The sequence below is a fragment of the Aedes albopictus genome, chromosome 3, assembly GCF_035046485.1.
Source record: "Aedes albopictus strain Foshan chromosome 3, AalbF5, whole genome shotgun sequence".
Lineage (NCBI taxonomy): Eukaryota > Metazoa > Arthropoda > Insecta > Diptera > Culicidae > Aedes > Aedes albopictus.
This window is the reverse complement of record NC_085138.1, coordinates 209,492,765-209,513,609: the sequence shown is the minus strand read 5'-3', so window position 1 is coordinate 209,513,609 and position 20,845 is coordinate 209,492,765. Positions and strand designations below refer to the sequence as shown.

Sequence of the window (20,845 nt, the reverse complement as noted above, 5' to 3'; positions counted from 1 at the left end):
CATCTCATCTCTCATCTCAACTCTCATCTCATCTCTCATCTCATCTCTCATCTCATCTCTCATCTCATCTCTCATCTCATCTCTCATCTCATCTCTCATCTCATCTCTCATCTCATCTCTCATCTCATCTCTCATCTCATCTCTCATCTCATCTCTCATCTCATCTCTCATCTCATCTCTCATCTCATCTCTCATCTCATCTCTCATCTCATCTCTCATCTCATCTCTCATCTCATCTCTCATCTCATCTCTCATCTCATCTCTCATCTCATCTCTCATCTCATCTCTCATCTCATCTCTCATCTCATCTCTCATCTCATCTCTCATCTCATCTCTCATCTCATCTCTCATCTCATCTCTCATCTCATCTATCATCTCATCTCTCATCTCATCTCTCATCTCATCTCTCATCTCATCTCTCATCTCATCTCTCATCTCATCTCTCATCTCATCTCTCATCTCATCTCTCATCTCATCTCTCATCTCATCTCTCATCTCATCTCTCATCTCATCTCTCATCTCATCTCTCATCTCATCTCTCATCTCATCTCTCATCTCATCTCTCATCTCATCTCTCATCTCATCTCTCATCTCATCTCTCATCTCATCTCTCATCTCATCTCTCATCTCATCTCTCATCTCATCTCTCATCTCATCTCTCATCTCATCTCTCATCTCATCTCTCATCTCATCTCTCATCTCATCTCTCATCTCATCTCTCATCTCATCTCTCATCTCATCTCTCATCTCATCTCTCATCTCATCTCTCATCTCATCTCTCATCTCATCTCTCATCTCATCTCGGCACCAACATTTCAAAAGGGCGTAACTGCTTATGCAACCAATGCCTTCTCACAGAGCTGTGGGTCGTATTTCATTCATCTCACGCAATTCACATCCATTAATCGAAAGAGGAGGATTTTATCTTTCTATTTGTGCTAGTGAATTGCTCGAGAGGGATGGGATACGCTCCACAGCTTTGTGAGAAGGCTTTGGTTGTAAATGCAGTTACGCCCCTTTGAAATGTTGGTGCCGATCTCCCATCTAATCTCTCATCTCATCTCTCATCTCATCTCTCATCTCATCTCTCATCTCATCTCTCATCTCATCTCTCATCTCATTTCTCATCTTATCTCTTATCTCATCTCTCATCTCATCTCTCATCTCATCTCTCATCTCATCTCTCATCTCATCTCTCATCTCATCTCTCATCTCATCTCTCATCTCACCTCTCATCTCATCTCTCATCTTATCTCTCATCTCATCTCTCATCTCATCTCTCATCTCATCTCTCATCTCATCTCTCATCTCATCTCTCATCTCATCTCTCATCTCAACTCTCATCTCATCTCTCATCTCATCTCTCATCTCATCTCTCATCTCATCTCTCATCTCATCTCTCATCTCATCTCTCATCTCATCTCTCATCTCATCTCTCATCTCATCTCTCATCTCATCTCTCATCTCATCTCTCATCTCATCTCTCATCTCATCTCTCATCTCATCTCTCATCTCATCTCTCATCTCATCTCTCATCTCATCTCTCATCTCATCTCTCATCTCATCTCTCATCTCATCTCTCATCTCATCTCTCATCTCATCTCTCATCTCATCTCTCATCTCATCTCTCATCTCATCTCTCATCTCATCTCTCATCTCATCTCTCATCTCATCTCTCATCTCATCTCTCATCTCATCTCTCATCTTATCTCTCATCTCATCTCTCATCTCATCTCTCATCTCATCTCTCATCTCATCTCTCATCTCATCTCTCATCTCATCTCTCATCTCTCATCTCATCTCTCATCTCTCATCTCTCATCTCATCTCTCATCTCTCATCTCTCATCTCATCTCTCATCTCATCTCTCATCTCATCTCTCACCTCATCTCTCATCTCATCTCTCATCTCATCTCTCATCTCATCTCTCCTCTCATCTCTCATCTCATCTATCCCTAACCCTCTACCCTATTCTCCACTTTAACCCTCTACCCTAACCCTCAACCCTACCCTCTACTCAAACCCTCTATCCTATTTTCAACTCTATCCTCTACAATAAGCCTCTACCCTACCCTCTACGCTAATAATCAACCCTACCCTCTACCCTACCTTCTCTTCTACCCTCTACCCTAATTTCTACCCTACCTTCTACCCCAACCCTCTAACCTACCTTTTACCCTACCCTCTTTTCTTTTACTCTACCCTCTCTACCGTACCCTCTACTTTACCTTATATCGTATCTTCTATTCTAACCCTCTACCCTACCCTCTACCCTACCCTCTACCCTACCTTTTGCCCTACCCTCTACCCTACCTTCTAGTTCTACCCTACCCTCTAACATAACTTTTCACCATACCTTCTACCCACCCTCTACCCTAATCATCTACCCTACCCTCTACCCTAACCCTCTATCATAGTCTCTACCCTACCCTCTACCCTAACCCACTACCCTACCATCTACGCTAATCATCTACCCTAACCTTTACCCTCAACCCTACCTTCTACCTACCCTACCTTCTACCAGACCCCCTCAACTTACATACATTTCTGGAAACATAACTGCAGCGCCATCAGTAAGCTTGCGGAAGAATATAGAATCAAAATAGTGGTATAGGAGTAAAAGTGTGCCTTGCTTTTGGTGGTTGCTATTTAACTGAAAGTTACTAATAAACAACACTGTTTTCAGTTAACAAACGTTTGTGCTCGGTGGGGGTAAGGTAAGAAAAGATTTGTAGCTTGACTACCGCGACGCTCGCGACCCCCAGTATGTTGTCATTTTACATACAATCAGTGTACCAGTGGCCACTCACGAGACTAAAAAATGCAGTTTATTCAAATTCATTACGCCAGGCATTCTCTTAAAACTTCTCCAAATTCGAGCATCATCTGGATGCGAGTGATTGCGATCATCGCTTGGAATCATCGGAAACACGATTTAACATTTTATATTAATATTTTAACGAAAAACCTGCCGGAAGCTACGCACATTTCTATTAAGTCTTTTGGGTCGACCATGATCTAAAATTCGACCCATTGAAAACAAATCAAATGTCATTTGCATCAAGAAAAATCTTAGTAAGCCTCGTAAGGTTTTTCTTAATAGTTCTATACTGTTTCCCTACGTGGCAGCACAATCACAAAAAATACATGTTTCCTATGATGTATCTGGACACCCCACTCACATGGCCATCTTGTTAATCGGATATCTTTGCTTTTACCCTATCCTCTATCCTACCTTCTACCCTACCATCTAACATTACCCTCTACCCTAACCATCTACCCTACCCTCTACGCCTCTACCCTAACCCTCTATGTATCATATGTATCACATGTTACTTGTTCCCGAATACCTAAAACCCCAATTTACGCCTAGGGAGCGCAAATTGGGGGAGAGCTATTTGGGAATTAGTGCGTTAATGGGGGGAGCGTTATTTGGGAATTAGTGCGTAAATCGAGGGGCGCAAATTGAGTTTGGCGCAAAAGAAGTGAGCGTAAATTAGGGTTTTAGTGTATTCAAAAGTTGTGCGATTTTTGTAAATAATTCAGACATGAATTCTGCTCCTCTGCAGTGGTGTCATCGTGGTTACTCCAAGTTACTCACTGAGTAACCAGCTCTTCAGTTGAGGAAAAAAAAATTTTTTAGCCCTCAGGATAAAAATACGCTTTTTTGAAAAACGTTTTATTTTTTTTGTGCATGCCTTATGTAACGAATGTAATTGTTACATAGTTTTTTATATTTAATATTAATAAAGAAATTACACACAAGTTTTTAATATGTTCGTTCAAGTTTGTAGCTGCATACCAGCCTTCACTATGTTGCTTGTATGCTAGCTTGTATGTTGATTTTATCGTTTTAGCCGGTGGTGAGCTCTGTGTGTCATTATTAGAACCAGTCTGAGTTGAATTAATCGGGTTGCATATTCAAGGGCGCATAATCGATAATCCAGCAGCGATGCTCGACTAGCTGCTCGATTAATTTGAAAATTCCTGACCGGATACCATTTTCACCGGATACCTTTTCCAACCAATCAGAATTCAGAGAAATCAATAAAAGAAAAACCGGAAACCAACTTTCAGCCAATCAAAATTCAAAAGACGAAAACAATAGCAGTGGGTCGACTTTGGGGCTTTGATTTATACTCAAAACGAAATTGGAGTTACTCTTGTAAAAACCGTGGGCGAGTGAAGATCAGTTTAGATCAATTTTAAAGGTGTTTAAGCCAAAGTTACTCGCGGGTGATAGCATTTTTGAACGGTGAAGTATGTATAACTACATAGTGTTTGCAAAATAAGTTGTGACTAATTGTAATACTTTCCCTGACTACGTATAGCTATTTCGTTTTCGGTTTGTGGTTCATTTAAGTAAAAAAGAGTGTCGAGCAAAAATCGGTTGGATATACGGTAAGCTATTTTTTTATTTGAAAATGTGCGAGTGCTTGGGCATTACAATAGTTACGTTGAACAGGTGCCAAATCCCATTCAACGTGGGTGTTTGGGCAGGAATCCGAGTCCGTACCGTCAGGACACTCGGTCGTCGCTAGGTGGCAAGCAGCCTATCCACACCCATTCCGATTCCGGGGCCTATATAGTCCCGTCGAATCCGCTGTGCGGCCACGCTAGACACGACGATTGGAACCAGGACCGAACAACGAGTGCGTCGACGCCCTGTGTGACCTTCCTACGGTGGAACCATATGCCAGCTGGCCCTCAAGTAAGCCCGTTAGATTTTGCACTCATGAGCTCGAAGAAAATCCCTGTAAATATTGTAAATAGCACAAAGTAAAAGTTAGTTCGTAGTCCTTTAAAGTTTTTGTTTTACACTCTTTCGCCTATTAAATCCTTGAATTAGAATTGAATTTGCATTTTTTTTACTCTGTAGTTTGGGAATAGTTTTAGAATTAGTTTTGGGGTTCGTTTTTTGATTTCTTTCGTTATACTTTCACTAGTGACCGGGCGTCCCCATAAAGTGCTCGAATTTTGTTAGAAAAGGTAAGAGTAAATTTAAGTGGTTTTTGCTATTGGTATAAGTGAATTTATTTGAGTTTTAAGGTAAGAAGTTGGGTCTCCGGTATTGTAATTGTTCTTTGAGTTAGAGATTGATTGGTGAAGTGAACTGGGGAGTTTGGGAAATCCTACCTGCCCTGACATAGGAGTCTTTTGGCCGGACTTGAACCGTACCAGTGGCCCTTCGCAAGAAGGTGGCGCTTAAGTCACTGAGTACCAGTAACCGAACCCGTAGTTTTCCTTGCTTTTTGGACCTCGAACTAAGGAGAAGGTTACACTTATTTAATGCAAGCTATAACAATATAAATACTAGATATTCTTCGCATCTACCGCAATATTTGCTCTATTGATGTGCAACCAATCAGAATTGTTATAAGCCGCAAACCTTATACTTATCCGCCCTCATGAATATCGAGAAAGTTATCTTGTAATTTACCTACTAATATACCTTTTTGGTTTGACCAATTTTTACTTCTGCCCCGAATTCGCCAAATTGATTTTATTTTTATTCTTGCGCCCCCATGAGTATCAGGAAAAAGTTATCTTGTAATTAACCCACTGATATACCTCTTGCCATTTTTTTTCTTACGCCCCCACGAATAGCAAAAAAAATATCTCTTATAATTCACCCATGTCTGATTTTTACTTTTTTTTCTTCCGCCCCGAAATCACCAATCGAAATTTGTTTTGAGCCCTAATGAGTATCTGTGATCTTACCATATTCTCCGCTCTCATGAATAGCAGAAAATTTATCTTGTAATTCGCCCATGTCTGATTTCTTTTTTTCAATATTTTCTTCCTCCCCGAGATCACCAATTTATTATTATGTTTTGCGCCCCCATAAATATCGTAAAACTTATCTTGTAATTCGCTCACTAATATAGGTACCTTTGTGGTTTTACCATTTTTTTCTTGCGCCTTAAAATGACCATTTTAATTTTAATATTTTTCCGCCCCCATGAATATCAGAAATACGATCTTGTAATTCGCCCATTCAGGATTTTCCCAATTTTTCTTTCGCCCCGAAATCACCATTCTAAATTATTTTTTTGCGCCCCTCTTGGGTATAGACCTGTGCGCAGTGTTGCGAAACTCATGCTCACGAGTAAAAAATACTCACTCACCTTACTCATTTGCGAGTAATGCTCACGCTGTGAGTTACTCGCGTATGAGTATACTCACGCGTGAGTAATGACGTCATACTCTCGCGTGAGTATTGCTCACTTGTGAGTAATACTCACGCGAGAGTATGACGTCATTACTCACGCGTGAGTTACTCATTTTACTCATGGTGAGTTTAGTGAGTAAGTTATTCTTGTTGGTTTGAAATGATGTTTTCGTTTGTTCTGTACTGCAATGGTGATTATTTATATACAAGGCACAGTTTTCGAAAAAAGATGGATCTGCTCGAGAGCTTTGGCACCATAGGCTAAAAACTCTTATTGTTTACCTACGCCTGCAAAGTAATATCATCAATTAGGAAATCTCTATATTTCATCACACTTTCTCAATGGTATAACTTTTTTCGCATACGTCGGGTCACTTTAGATGTTTGGCATATATTTACCTACCTTCAAATAAAAAATGGTAGGGTCAATTACAGCATCTCATAGGTCCAAACATTTAAAACTTTTCTTTTCTGCATACATTTGATCGTTTTTTCCCATATGGCTAGTTACTATTACTGTGCAAAAAGATATAATGGACAAATAGTGGTTTCGCTTTAAAGTTACTTGAGTTGGCAAGTAAGGAAAAAAAGTTTTACACTGGTTACGCCTGCCTTGTAAATCTAAAAGAGCTGTAGTTTTTTCTGCGCGGCAGGAAAAATAACGTTTTTCTTCATACTAAACACTTGATCAGTTTGTAATTTAAAATTTACAAAAAAATAGTAAATTTACTTGAGTACTCAACTTTCGAACATGAAACTTACACACTAAACGCATCCAGCAAAGCAAAAACCAGCAAAACGAATAGTTGATTTTTGTGCCCTATGAGCACAAATTGCTGAATGTTTCATAAAAAAGTGCTTAGACTTGATAGAATTGAAACAAAACTTTATTGGAACTTATGGGTGACAAAAGGAACAAATTGCCAGGGCCCGTAGCGTAGTGGCTACACGTTCACTTCATAAGTGGATGGTCATGGGTTCGATCCCAGCCCGGCACTTGCAATTTTTCGTCAATTGCTCTTCCCCCCGAGAGCAGCTGGCACCTGACCCTCTTCAGAGCATATGCTCCAACGGACCCGGACACCTGGATATCGGCTAACAGCAACTCATAATGGACCCCCAATCGGACTGGAAAAGGAACAAGAGCCACACATCAACATCCTCGTGCTCATCATTCTACCATGATATTGTCGCGCTCACCTTTTATTAGAGTCCTGCGGCGGTCGTACGCTCGCAAGGCATACCGCCGCATGACAGTCGCAAGGTAAAACAAAAGAAAAAGTGTAGTAGAATTATAATAGAATACATTTAGGAGCTGTACAAAGTGTAAGTACAGCTTCCAATTGGAATCGCTCACGCAGTGTCCTGGTGGACAAAAGAGCTGTAAATTAGGTAAAGTGATTGAAGAATGAAAAAAAAAAGGGAACAAATTCTGAAGGAATCCCATGAGCTTTTTCAAGTCTTAGTTGTTTTTCATATAAAGTTGGACCACCCTAATTATATGAGCCTCGGACCTAAAAAGAAAAAAAAAACTGCCGAGCAAATTACTACCAGTAACATGGTCAGTAATCACACCCAGGTAACCAATAAGCAGCTAAAATGGCATTAATTCAGCACTATATGCGCCTTTGCAGCAGGTCTGCTGCTATCGAACTGTCAAATCCAAGGTCAAATCGGCTACCAATCGAGCACACCACACGATTCCGTAAAATTACTTTTTTCTTAATTGCTATCTCAGCCAACCCCCTGAAGAAAGCGTTAGTTCTTGAAGCCGGTTCTAACGGGCTCGTTTACGAAATTTCAGCCTGCCTTTCAATCTGCTACGTGCGGAAGCGAACTTTGTCGTACGAATTATCGTGCATTTGAGAAACGATCGTTTACACATTTGTTCAATGCGTTTAGTGTTCTTTATTAAATTTACAAGACGCACAAGCATGCAAATACATTTCGTCCATTTAAAACAACGCTGAACTCAATTATATGTGAATGTCACGCCTACACTAACAGAAAAAAAATCACTGTTTTCAGCTTAATGCAACCGCCCATTCAAATCAGCACCACGTCCTGCACCAAATTTTTGGCTTCACGCCAGTTATATGTGGATGACAGCCATTTCAGGGGATTGATCTCTGTCTACAAGAGGTTTGAGTTCAAACAAAAGCCCTCATGTTGAGCTGTTGGGCTCAAAGGGGACCTCTTCAGGACCGCCCTTAACGGAGCGCTTAGAACTACCAGTAAGATACAATTCACTAGAATAAAAAAAACAATAGAATTATTGACAAGCAACCTTGTCTACTGATTCAATACATTCGCCCCAATAAAACATTCCATTTTAATGTTTGATAGGATTCCAAGCCTTTAGATAAATTTTAGATTACCGTATGACTATGAGTAAAGCATACTCGTGAGTGAGTATCTGCACGTCAATACTCACGAGTGAGTGTGAGTTGTACAGCGCTTACTCAAATGTGAGTAATACTCACGGTGAGTTTGAGGTGTACTGCTCATACTCACTCGTGAGTTTGACTAGTTGTGTGAGTACTCGCTCATTTCGCAACACTGCCTGTGCGCCGCCGCGCCACGCCGCCGCCGCCGACAGTTTTTGCCCCACGCCGACGCCGACGCCGATATCGGCGGCGCGCCATACGCCGATGTTTGTCACGCCGCCGATTTTCATTTTTCACGCCGGTGATCAGGGCGCGAACAAAATTTTGTTTACTTTAAGTTGAGATAAAATACTAAAACTCTTTCGAAGATTTCTCTAAAATTCCAATCAAAGAATTCTTCAGAAGTTCCTTTAGAAATTTCTTCAAAGATGTCTCCAATAGTTCCTTCAGAGATTCAGGGATGCCTCTAGAAGTTTCAACACGCATTTTTTTTTTTCAGAAGATCTCTCAGGATGGTCTCGACAGGAGTACGATCAGATTTTTTTTCAGGTGGTTTCAGGGATTCCTCCTAGAAATACATCCGAGATTCATCCAGAAGATTCATCAGGGGAACCAATAGGAGGCCCTTCAGAGATTAGTCAGAGAGTTTCTCCAGAGATTTCTTCGGAAATTCCTTCAGGAATTCATACAGGAGTTTCTTCAGGAATTAGTCCAGAAGTTTCTTCAGAGATTCCTCTAAAAGATCTTTCAGGAATTCCTCTAGAATTCCAACAACGGGTTTCTGTAGGGTCTTAGTAATCCATGAGTTATGAAGATTGACATTGCTATTGAATAAACCATTATTATTATACCAACCACTAACAGAAGTAGTCACGTCTCTACAAATGGCGACGAGGATTAAACTTTATTTCTAATTGAAAGTAAGAAGTGTTCGGGAAATCTCCATGAATTGGCGATTTTCAAGCTTTGCGGTTCAAGAAAATCGGTGATGTACAGCCAGCTCAAACAGAAGACGGAGCATTTGGAGCATGAAACAACGGAGGATAATCCATTCTACGTATGTGATTGCCGGAGGAACTGGGCAAGAAAGCAACAATAGCTGCCGGGATATTGCAGGCGTTGGCACCGCTATATTCAATTCGAATGCTCAGTTGGAGAGCTGTCGGACAACTATCGCCGTGACGAGCCAGAACGACGTTCTTAAGTCAGAAATTCACACCATCCAGATAAGTAACAATTGTTTGAATTTTTGTTTAACCCTCTAATACCCAAATTTTTGATTTTGATCTAAATATCATTTTTCGTCATCTAAAATCGATTTAAACATGTTTTGGAAGATGATTCTTTTTAATTCTCGATTTCGTGAATTTCAGTTTTTGATTTTTTTAATTTTTATTTTTGAGCATCCCTACAGTTTTATATTTTTCCTGGAAGCCTATTTGGGGTACGGATTTTTTGAGATGAAAACATTTTGAGATTTTATGATAATTGTTGAAATATTATTATTTTAAATGTTTTACATAGGAAATTTTATTTTCCGTGTAATTTTAAGGAAAATAATTTTAGAGTGTATTCAACTCCCTTAAACTATAAAACTAGGATAGAATGATTTGGGAAAAATTTAAAACATGTTAATTGTAGCGATTCAATGCAAAATAAACAATGACTTCTAGAAAGTGACTAAAACATCAATTTCTCAATGATTTTAAAAAAATGTAAATACGCTTTAAAATACACCAAAAACCATTTTGAGATATACAAAACAGTCCGGAATATCAGCCAAAAATATAAAAATTTTGATTTTCCACGAAACAAAAATTACAAAAATGCTCAAACTATACCCCGTCTAAAGGCGGGGTTGGGTATTAGAGGGTTAATAGATTGTGCTTGAATTAAAAACAAATCAATGAAGGATTTGTTGGGGTAGTTATTGTAGTAACTTGTGCTAGTCAGTATACTGTAAATGCTGTTTTATTTTGCTCGACTAGTAAATTAAAAAAAAAATATGGCGAATGAATTAAATGACATTAAATTGAAGGGTCCAGATTAAAAAAAAACAACAACAACAACTTCATATAGGCGAGTTATTGAAGAATAAAATACACCATCTATACTAACAAATTTTGTCGTGCCAAAGTGCGGTTTTTGTTGTTGGTGCCAGTAGAACGTATCATTGTGGTTTATTTTCATGATTCGTTTTGTTTGAACAAACGTAAGCGATTCTAAGCATGACCGTCATACTGAGGGACTTGAACCTTTATTCATGTTTTGGGAGCACAAATCTTTAAGATTCATAGACGAACTCATCTGAGCTTGTTCAATATATTCGTTTTGCAAGTAAGAAAAATCAGAATAAAACAAATGCAGTAAGGTTCGCTACTTCGTTCTTCAGATGTGAGTCTCTTGTGTTTGTATGCAAATTCAAAAATAAGATTAGAGAATTATAACTTGAGTTTTCAATCATGAAACTAGTTAGCAACCAAGTAAAACATTTTTCTCTGAAAATCTGAACATTTCATGATCACATTGATGAAAGCAGGATTTAATACTGTTCGCACTTCATAGAAAACGGAATTCGGACACTTAAGAGAAACTCGCTACCGACATAGAAAAACACTCATTTATTAGACGAACAGATACTACTGTATTTAGCAATACGAAACGAGCGATACGAGGCGTACTTTTAGCGGTGGTATACTTATTTTGATTGACTTGTAATTACCTTATCACGTTCTGTATACATAGCCAACTGATCAGCGATCTAGAGGCTGAAAAGCTGTACCTACAGGCTCGATCATAGCGTATCAGTAGGTCGGCTCTAGAGGCACGTTCTCCTCCATTCGGGAAATTTGTGCCATCGATCATAGCGTAGTACGAAACGTACCGAAAAACCAGCGTACGGAAAAATGAGACCATTAACAGGACGGTGACAATGGAGCATATTAAGAACTCAGATAGTACTCATTTCCTGCCTTGGTCGAACAAATACTAATAGATTAACAAAATTGAAAATAGATTAGAAGTTATAAAATTAAACTACAATTCTTGTTGGTGTTTCTCGTTTTCTCTGATGGACCCCGGATTCTTAGGAATAAAGTTCACTGTGAGAAAGGGTTCATTCATTGGAACGAATACTTTGTCCCACTGCTTTACCTAGAATCTTAGGGATGAAATCCATTTAAAGATAATTTGGACACGGTGCATGAAAATAAAAATGTTGGCTCTCAGGGATGACTCCAAAAACTTGACGATTGGCCCCAGATTCTAAGGGATACAGTTTAAAGCAAGAAATATTTTTAGGTAAATGCAATACTCTATTGTAAACAGCGGAATCTTAGGGATGAAGCCACATCGAGAAGGTGCGGACCCAGAGCAACTAAATAAGCGTGAGTCCCAGAGGCGAACCTTGAGGGATGAAGCTCACAGATTATGCGGAACCCTGGTTGGGATGAAGTACACTGGTCGGTGATGACAGTGGAACCCAGACTTAGGGATGAAGTACGCAGGAATAATTCAAAGGCGATCCTTTGGAATATAGCGGAACCCTGTTGTTGGGATGAAGTACACTAATCTAAAATGATAGTGGAACCCAGACAAAGGGATGAAGTACACATAATAAACCCGGAGGCGATCCTCGCGGGAAAGAGGTATCATTGAGACCTGGAGGCGATCCTCAGGATGATTCTCATGTGCCAAGGTGGAACCCAACATATGGGATGATAGTACACCATTACCAGACCCGGAGGCGATCCTCGCGGGATGATTCTCGACTATCAGATTGAGACCTGGAGGCGATCCTCAGGATGATTCTCAATGTCTGAAACAGAATTTTATTTTTTGTAAAAATTAATCGAAGTAATTGTTTATTTAATATAGAAAAGAAAACATCAAGAGCACATGAAGTACACCATTCTCTATAAGGAATTCAAGTATAAAACGCGCAAGAAAAAAATAGAAAAGGAGAGACAAACATTACTACCAAGAAGAAACAGAAGCGGTCCACTTAAAAATATATAAATTATTCAACTCTGAATATGAAGCATACATCAACCACAGTGCAACATAATCTAAATAAGAAGATAAAACACCAAGGAGAAGAAGTAGAAGATCATAGGCGAAAGATGGAAATATGAAGGAGTATAAAAAAAATAAATAAAAAATTTAATTGGACATTTCTGTTGAATAATTCTTATATATTACTTTATTCTAGATTGAGATGCAAGATACGAATATACACTGTCAAGAATGGGAAAACCTTAATGAAGTGACTAGATTCCTTGGATGACGTGATCGGATTGTACTGGATGCTTTAACATGATCCATGAAGCTGTACAATATAAAGTTAGATCTATGAAAGAAGGGAGAGATGTAGGGTCTTAGTAATCCATGAGTTATGAAGATTGACATTGCTATTGAATAAACCATTATTATTATACCAACCACTAACAGAAGTAGTCACGTCTCTACAGTTTCTCCTGGCGTTCTGTGTTCTTCAGAAATCACTCCAGGAGTTCCATCAAGGGTTCCTTCAGGAAATCCTTCCTGGAATTTTTTCAACAATCCCTCCTGAAATTCCTTCAGGGCTTCCTATCGGTATGCTTCATGGAAATTTTTCAGAAATCCTTTCAGGAGTTCTTTTAGGGATTTATCTAGCAGTTCCTTCAGATATTCCTACAGAAGTTTCTCCATAGATTAATTCATTAACATTTTCAAGGATTCATGCAGTATAGTAGTTCTTTCAAGAAATGCTCCAGAAGTTCCTGCGGTGACCTCTTCAGGAGTTCCTTCAGGGATCTCCTCAACAATTCCAGGAGGATTCAGGAATGCCTCCAGGTGTTCATTAGGAATTCCTTCAGAGGTTGTTTAAGCTATTTCAACAGAAATTCGCTCGGGTATTCTTTCAGAAGTCCCTTCAGAGATTTTTTCAGGAGGATTCATAGATGCCTCCTGGAGATCCATCAAGAGTTCCGTTAGAAGTTCTTTCAGGAAAAAGGTCCTAGAAATTAGTCTAGGAGTTCCTGCAGGGATCCCTTTTGAAGTTCCTTTAAAAAAATTACTTTGTAATGGCTTTTCCAGTTTTGATACATTTCAAACACAGCTATTATTATATCTTGTCCGACGTTTCGGCTACATTTGGTACCTTCCTCAGGACTCAATTATTGCCGATTTTTCGTCCAGTGTTGTTCTGTCGAACAGCAGTTAACGGTTTTGGATTCCACTGCGATAGAATTTAACTTTGAAATGGCTTATCTAGTATTGAAGTTCGAAATCTAGACTTGACAAAATTGAAATACAGCTATTTTATTAAGTTCTTTTAGACATTCATACAGGAGTTCTTACAGAAATAAGTCCAAGAGTTCCTTCATAGATTCCACCAGGAGTTTCCGGCATTCATGAAGATGTTTCTTCAGAGGTTTCTTCTGAATTTCTTCAGGGATTCCTTCAGAAGTTCATTCAGATTCCTTTAGGATAACCTTAGGGGATTCCTCGAGAAATCCATGAGTTCTTCAAGGGATCGCTCTTGGGGTTCTTTCTGAGATTTTTCCAGGCGGAGTTACGGATGCACCAGGAGTTATATCAGAGAATTCTTACAGGAGTTCTTTCTGGGAATCTTGTTAAAGTTCCTTCGAGAATAACCTTAGGAATATAATCAGGCATATCTCCAGGATACTATTGTGGGATCTCTCATGGAGAATTCCTCAAGCATTTCGTTCTGGAATTACTCCAGGAATTCTTTCGGGGACTCCTCCTGACAATCTTTCGGGGATTCCTCCTACAAATCCTGCAGGGAACCCGCTACCCAGATAGATTCCCTCGGGAGATTCCGCTAAAAATCCTATCAAGAATTCCACCTGGAAATCCTTCGGAGATTGCTACCGGAATTCTTTCGGGGATTCCCCCTAGCATTCCTGCAGCAATTTCCCCTGCAATTTCTTCGGGGATTCCTCTTGGACTTCCTTCAGGGGTTCCTCATGGACTTCCTCCGAGCATTCCTCCTGAAATTCCTACGGCAATTCCTCCTAGAATTTGTTTGAAGATTCTTCAGAGAAATCATTTGGAAATTCCTCCTGGAATTATTTCGAAGATTCCTCTTGGAATTCCTACGGGGATTCTTCCTAGATTTCCTTCAGGGTTTTTCCTAGAATTTCTTCTGAAATTCTTTCAAGGATTCCTCCTAATATTCCGTCGTGGATTCCTCCTGAACTGCCTTTGGGGATTCCTCCTGGAATTCCTTCGAAGATACAACTTAAACATCCTTCTTGGAATTCTTCCTGGGGTTTCTCGTACAATTTATTCGGGGGTCTCTCCTAGAGTGCCTTCAGGAAATCTTCCTAAAATTTGGAGATTTCTTCTGGAATTCCTTCGAGGATTCGTCCTAGACTTACATCATGGATTCCGCCAGAAATTCTTTCAGAGTTTTCAGTTGATTCTCCGTCGTGGAGTTCCTCTGGAATTTCTTCAGGGTTTCCTCCTGGAATTTCTTTAATAATTTCTCTTAGAACTCCTTTTGGATTCCTCCTGGATTACCTCATGGAATTAAAGTTCCTTCGGGATTCCTTCGGGAATTTCTTTCAGAAATTACTCCTGGAGTTACTATGGGGATTCCTCTTGGAAATCAAACGAGGATTTCGGTTTGAAACCCTTCGGGGGTTCCTCCTAGAATTCCTCCAGAGATTCCTCCTAGAGTTCCTTCGGGAATTCCTCCTTTCAGGGATTCCTCCTCAAATTCCTCCGGGGATTTCTCCTGGAGTTCCTTCAGAGATTCTTCCTAGAATTCTTCCTTGAATTTCTTCGGATATTCCTCCTAGAGTTGCTTCTGGGATTCCTCCTGTAATTTCTTTAGAGTTTCCTCTTGGAATTCCTTTGGAGCTTTCACTTCCAAATTCTTCGGAGCAGAGATGCCAGATATACAGATTTTTGACCTTCTTTACAGACAAGATACAGAGTACAGAAAAATACAGATTTTTAAAATATGATACAGATTTCTCCAGAAAGCACATAATTTGAAGTTATTTTCCATAAATTTAACAAAAACTTTATAAATAGCTGCTTTAACATTAAAGAATTTATGAAAATTTCAACATTTTCACACAAGTTTTAGAAAAAAAAATATCAGTGAAAATTAAAACCCGTGTTAGTTTCTTTTGCAATCTAGGACTCTCGGTGTCTGCTATAACCTCAAATACGGCGATACAGAAAAATCTGTATTGATACAGATTTTTGATAAAAATAATCTGGCATCTCTGCTTCGGAGATTCCTCATGGAATTCCTCCTAGAATTTCTTCGGGGTTACCTTCGGTGAGTTCTCCTAGAATTCCTTCGGGGATTCCTCCTTTCTGAGTTCTCCTGGATTTTTTTCGGGGATTCATCTTGGAACTCCTTCGGTCCTCTTTGGTGTTTTCTTAGGAATTTCTCCCGGAATTCATTTATTATTATCCATTTATTACGTAAGGCAATTTTCTCGAATTTTTGACACCAGCACACCTCCCCCCCTTGTAAGATTTTGGTATGAAACTTCAAACATTTTTGTATGGAGCCAAACCCAAACTCTTGGGTATATTTCGTTGGTTCGTCCTCACAATTTTTTGGGGATTATTTCTTGAATCCTCCTTGAAATCCCCACTGAAATTATTTTAAAGATTTTTGCTGGAATTTCCTTGATGTACTGCTTGAATTCCTTTGAGATACGCATAGGTATTCTTTCTGAATTTTCTTTTGGAATTCCTGCGGGAATTCCTCACAGAGTTCTTTCGGGGTTCAGGGTTGTGAAGAATTAGCCTAAGTTAAAATTCACGAACAAAAAGAAACAAAAAAAACCCGGATTAATCCACCTAGTGGTGATAGTGCCTTTCTCGTCGAATATGTACTCATGATCTTTCCGTCCACGTAAGCATCCTGAATCCTGTGAATACTTTATTTATAAAAGCAAGAATTTTATCCAAGCCACCGTCGAGTTGGGAAACTTACTGATGGCACATATTTCCGGTGTTAAGTTCAATTTATAGGCAGAGCTGAAAAATATCAGACCTCTTAGTTGACTGCGTGACCACCTTTACTATTACTGGAGACCCATCAATACCAAGACGATAATAACAAGCTTAAAAATATAATTTATTTCACAACCAAAAATCGCTTTACACATATTTATCGCTTGCATCGATTATTTTAACTGTTAATACCACTTCCTGTGAGATACCCGGAACCGGTTGCAAGACTGTACATATTGTCTCAAATATGGTCTGAGACTAGTTTCTTGCTTACTGTTCAACAGGTTTTCTGAAAAGCCGAAAATTGATGTGCATGCATGGATTTGATTCATTTTACATTTTGGTCATTCTGGTGTGACATACAAAATGGGTTGTACCGGTAGTCTCTAAAGTGATCTGAGTCTATTTTTTTTGTAAACCATTCACCAGGTTAATGAAAAAGCCGGGGTTTGATATTTCGCATGCATAGGTTTGGCTCCTATATGCATTTGATCACTTCCAGCAAGACACCCGGAACCGGCTCCGGAATACTACTGGTTGTCTAGAATATGATCTGAAACCATTTTCTTGCTAACCGTTCATCAGGTTATCTAGAGAGCCAGTTCCGGCGGGACATCCGGAACTGTTTCTAGAGCACTACCGGTAGTCTCTACTGTAATCTTAGGCTATTTTCCTGCTTGCTGTTCACCAGGTTATTGAAAAAACCGCTATTTGATGTGACGCATGCATGGATTTTGTCAAGGGTTTGGTCACTTATATTTGACCACTTCCGGCGATTCATCCGGAGCCATTTCCGGAACACTACCGGTAGTTTCTGCTGTGATTAAAGGCTATTTTCCTGCTTACCGTTCTTCAGGTTATCGAAAAAGCTGCTATTTAATGTGTCGTATGCATGGGTTTGTTTCCTATCTACATTTGACCACTTCCGGCGGGACATACGGAACCGCTTCCGGAATACTACTGGTTTTCCTAAATATAGTCTGATTCCATTTTATTGCTAACCGTTCACCAGGTTATCGAAAACGCTGCTATTTGATGTGTCGCATGCATGGGTTTGGGGCACTTTTATATCAGACCACTTTCGGCGGGACATCCGGAGCCGCTTCCGGAACACCACCGGTAGTCTCTGCTGTGATCCAAAGCTATTTTCCTGCTTACCGTTATTCAGGTTATCGTAAAAGCTGCTATTTAATGTGTCGCATGCTTGGGTTTGGTTCCCATCTACATTTGACCACTTCCGGCAGGACACACGGAACCGGTTCTGGAATACTACTGGTTTTCCTAAATATAGTCTGATTCCATTTTATTGCTAACCGTTTATCAGGTTATCTATAGAGACGCTATTTGATGTGTCGCATGCATGGGTTTGGTTCAATTTTATATTTGGCCACCTCCGGCGGGGCACTCGGAACCGGTTCCGGAACACTATCGGTAGTCTCTGCTGGGTCCAAGGCTATTTTCCTGCTCACTGTTCATCAGATTATCGAAAAAGCCGCTATTTGATGTGTCGCATGCATGGATTCGGCTCACTTTTATATTTTGCCACTTCCGGCGGGACATCCGGAACCGATTCCGGAATACAACTGGTTCAGATATGGACTGAGAGTATTTTCCTGCTTACCGTTCGTCAGGTTATCGAAATAGCCGTGGTTTGATATGTCGCATGCATGGTTTTGTAGCATTTTCATATCCGGCCCCTCCCAGGGGTACCGATCCGGAACACCTAAATGGCCATAACTCCGGAACGGCTGGACCGATCCGAACCATTTTCAATAGGAAACAATGGGACCAGATTCCGCGTCGAATGAACCGTCGGTCAATAAAATCGGTTGAGGTTTACTGCCAAAAAAATATGTGAGTTTATTTTGTACACACACATACTCACACACACACATACACACACACACACATACATACACACACACAGACATCACCTCAATTCGTCGAGCTGAGTTGATTGATATATGTGACTCGACCCTCCGGGCCTTCTATCAAAAAGTCATTTTTGGAGTGAACATATAGCCTTTCCAGTACACTTAGTGTACGAGAAAGGCAAAAAAGATTTCTTCAGGGATTCCTCCTGTACTTCCTTCGGGGTTTCCTCTTGAAACTCCTTCGAGGATTCCTTAAGGGGGTTCCCCCTGGGATTCTTGCAGGAATTTCTCCTGGAATTCTGTCGGGTATACCTCCTAGACTTCGTTTGGAGATTTCTCCTGGCATTCATTCTGGAATTCCTTCGAGGATTTCTCCTGAATTTCCTTCGAGAATTCCTCCTAAAATTTCTCCGGGGATTCCTCCTGCATTTTTTTCAGGGATTGCTCCTGGACTTTAACGAGGATTCCTCCTGTTTTTGTTTCAGAGATTTCTCCTGGAATTCCTTTGAGGTTTCCTCTTGGCATTCTTTCGGCAATTCCTCTTAGAAATCCCTCAGGGATTTCTCCTGGAATTCCTTCAGAGATTCCTCTTAGATATCTTTCGTTGATTACTCTTAAAAATCCTTAAGGGATTCTTTTTCGAATTCACTTTGAAATTCCCACTGGAATACTTCCGAGGATTCTTTCTGGAAATCCTTTGGGGATTACTGCTGGAATTCTTTCGGGATTTCCTTGTGCAAATTCTGCGGGAATTTCTTCTGGAATTCTTTCAGGGCTCCCTCATGGAATTCCTACGAGCATCACTCCTGGAACTCCTTCCAGGATTACTCCTAAAATTCCATTGGGGATTCCTTCTGAAATTCCACCGGGGATTCCTGCTTTAATTCTTTTGGGGAATCCTCTAGAAATTCCTTCGGGAATTCTTCATAAGTATTTTTTCCAGTGATCTCTCTAAAAGAGATTGTTGAACTACATATCAGTGATTTCAGTATAAGTTTCTTAAGGGTTTCATACGGCAGCTCTTGCAGAGATTATTCCAGTAGTTTCTTCATGGATTCATCCAGGAGATTCTTTAAGGCTGCTCCTGGAATTCTTTTGGAAATCATTCGAGGGTTCCTTGAAAATAGTGCGACCTTATTATCAAATGTGATAGCATCTGAAGGTTCTAAGAAAACAAAATAAAAACGGTAGCAAAATCTATATTTTTGCCCTTAATTTGCAATGGAGTAAGGCAACATGCACTAATACGGATACTGGTAATTTCACAAATAGGTCTAATTACTGAGCACAGTGATGGACTCGAACAGGAATAAAAAAAGGTGTTCATTCAAACGTAAGGTTATGATACACAGGGTCAAATATTTGACAAATGAACTCAAGAAAAAAAACATCTGTTTGACACTAATGAAACAAACAAGATGTTTGAGCATTGGTTTCTTTTTGGTCAAATACTTCATCCTGAGTACTGACATAATAATAATTCATGTCATAAATGCACTATGGGGCGGCTCCATACAAAGTGGTGGCCAAAAATATTTTTTTGGTTTTTCCGCATTTTTTTAAAGTATTCTAGTAAGATTAGCATTAAATTAGTCGAAATTATGTATTTTCATCACATCTGGAAGGTGTAACTAGTATTTAACCCAGTTAGGAACTACTTATTCGTGAACATAAACTTAAACGTTTGTTTTTAATTTTTAAGACAGTTCAAAGGCAAATCAAAACTAGAATAAGATTGCCATGCATAAGATAAAATAAGGAGAGACGGAGGTGGAAGCACTCCCCTCACTCCCCCCCCCCCCCCGCCCTTCGAGGTAAATCAGCCCCCCCCATGTTTTTAATGTTAATCAGGTATAATGGTAAAGAATTGTTTATCAACCAGAAGCCCACCCCCCCTCTCCAATTTGCCTCCTCCCCTCCCCTCCCCCCTTTTTTTTCCTCCCCTGTTGGGCAAATTAAGCCACTGCGTCCAATAGGCAGTAATATAAGCTCAAACTCGTCGATTGGATATTTTTTTATTATGCTTCTATTATTTTACTGAACACATATCAACATCATTCACAAAGTTGATGATATGTCTCCATTTTTTATACTGCAGGAATGAATATAAATGAATATATTGCTAAGTGCTAAATAGAACATAATTTTCACTGTCTCTAGAAACTTAATCAAATTCACAAGCAATATCAATTTCACGATTTTTGAGAACATGGTCAATCAAATTCACCATATTCGAATCGTTATGTCTATATGCTATTTTTGTAAAGTGCCCACATTACCACCAAACATAACATCGTTTCCAAGTTCCGAATAAGCGTCGCGCCAATCGTTATTGTATTTTTCAAAGCTTTTTTTTGCGTGAGCCTTTTTCTATGCATTGTTAAAATATTGTGCTACGTACTTCAACTTTTGAAGTACAGTAGA

The 20,845-nt window shown here is 39.7% G+C and overlaps 1 protein-coding gene across 1 annotated transcript in view; it reads right to left on the bottom strand.

Annotated features, from left to right (window-relative positions):
* Positions 1-4,394: 4,394 nt before the first annotated feature.
* LOC109425056 (uncharacterized) overlaps positions 4,395-20,845 on the bottom strand; it is a 149,314-nt gene continuing 132,863 nt past the window's right edge. The window contains exon 3 of the mRNA XM_062861063.1: positions 4,395-4,753. The gene's annotated coding sequence lies outside the window, so the exon portion shown is untranslated. The remainder of the gene's footprint in view (positions 4,754-20,845) is intronic.